Source organism: Haliaeetus leucocephalus, unplaced genomic scaffold (genome assembly GCF_000737465.1).
Source record: "Haliaeetus leucocephalus isolate CR32 unplaced genomic scaffold, Haliaeetus_leucocephalus-4.0 Scaffold0, whole genome shotgun sequence".
Taxonomy (NCBI): Eukaryota; Metazoa; Chordata; class Aves; order Accipitriformes; family Accipitridae; genus Haliaeetus; species Haliaeetus leucocephalus.
The window spans coordinates 20,478,970-20,480,844 of NW_010972436.1; positions in this window are offsets into that span (position 1 = coordinate 20,478,970).

Here is a 1,875-nt window from a genome sequence, read left to right on the forward strand (position 1 = left end):
GACGGCCGCCCCGGCAGCGAAGCGGCGGCTTTTTGATAACTGCGGGATTTATCTCGCCAATAAATTTGCAGATCAATTCATCCTTGTCACCGCAGCTCTTCCTCAAATCAATTAGAGCGAATTTAAATATAATCACTGGCTCATCCCCACCAGCTCGGGGCCACGTCTGGCAATTCATCCCCGCTAATGAATTACGGCTCCCGCTCCCGCGGTAGGACCGCGCAGGGACCCGCCGGAGCCTGAGGGTCCCCTCCGCCGGGTGCGGACCCCGGCCCCCCGCATCCCGGCTGCCGGCACTCCCCCGTAGAGCCCCCGAGGATGAGGAGCTCTGAAATACGGAGCGTTCCCACTCCCATACGCCTTAAAAAAAAAACAAAAAAATTTTTTTTTTTTTTTTACAAACCCGCGTTAACCTTTCGCATGAGAGCAGCATGGCCTCTCTGAACGGCTTCTACAAAAATCCGGCCCGTGAAACACAGACTGGAGGATGCATGAGGTTATGGCGTGGGATTACGCGAAGGAAAAGTGTTGTCCGTCACGGAGAATTTCGGGTGGTGCCGGCTGGAGGGGGCATTTAGAGGCAACGCTGTTAGTTATTAGCGCGCCGGTGGGATTGGCCGTAAATCGCACACCTTCACGGGGTAAATCATAAATCTGGATAGATCCCATACGTCAAAAAAACTTGATCGGGATAAACTTGATTTGGGCACGATCGATACCTCCCCCCCTCGCACGGAAACAATCACGCCTGAGGCTCGGATTTAAATTTGTAAACGATTTCCTCTCGGCCACAGGTCGCAGAGAATTTAAGGCGACAGAAAAATAAAGGCGGTAGCCGCTCTGCGGTTTTCTACGCCGCTGGCTGCGGCTGCATCTTCGTGGGTGAACGCCCGCGCAGGGCGGCGCAACATCCGCGCAGGGCCGCGGCGGCTCCTCTGCCCTAGACCCGGCGGCGCGTCCGAGTTACTCGCTTCCAGCAGGATTTACCTCTTGCTTGCACCTTAAAATATCTAAAACACATCAGTCTGGAGGACACGTCGTTATCTTAAAAAAACAAAATTAACAATAAATAGAATAATAATAATAATAAAAAAATCAAGAGCTACCTGAGATCATCCCTCCCCCCTTCCCCCCGAAAAAGATCCTCCTTCGGCCATTAATTTCCAATTACATAGCCGCTAATTAAACTGGCAGATGTGCACCACCGGGCCAGAAATTTACTGTATGCCCAAGAGGTGTGTGTCCAGAAGCGTCTCAGTCCTGTGAAAAAATAGCCTTGCGGGGTACAGGCAACTATTCACGGACTCTGTATCAAAGTCCTACCGGTGTATTGTGTCTGTCTCAATGAAATTAATCTCTTTAAAGCCCAGCGTCTCACAAGAATACCTTCAGTGTTCCAGACTACAAGGGCAAATATGTTTTTCAGATTCTGTTTTTATGGACGGATTAAAGTTTATTTTCCATAATAGGGCACCTAATAAAACTCATAAAGCTCTGTCAGTCTTACAGCTGGTGGCCTCATTTAACACTTTCACTTCGTAAATCATTTTACAACTTACCAGGTGTTTCCAAAACTGAAAGGAGAGGAGGGGGGGGGAAGAGAGCAAGAGGGGGGCAAAGAGAAATTAAAGTCACTTAAAATATAGATATGGTCCTTTGGCGGCGGGTGCGTTTGCATTGTCGCTTGGAAGGGCTTCAAAGAAGGTGCCGGTCCCAACGCGGGAGAAAAGCCTTTTAATCGGGATTTCCCACGCTCTTTTGAAGTGAGGAGGCTCGTCCCCACGTGCAGCGCAATCAAAGGCGCAGGGTGATTAGCGGAGCCCACTAACATGTGCGACACGCTCCGCGCCCCGCCCCGCCCGCCCGGCCCCGCCC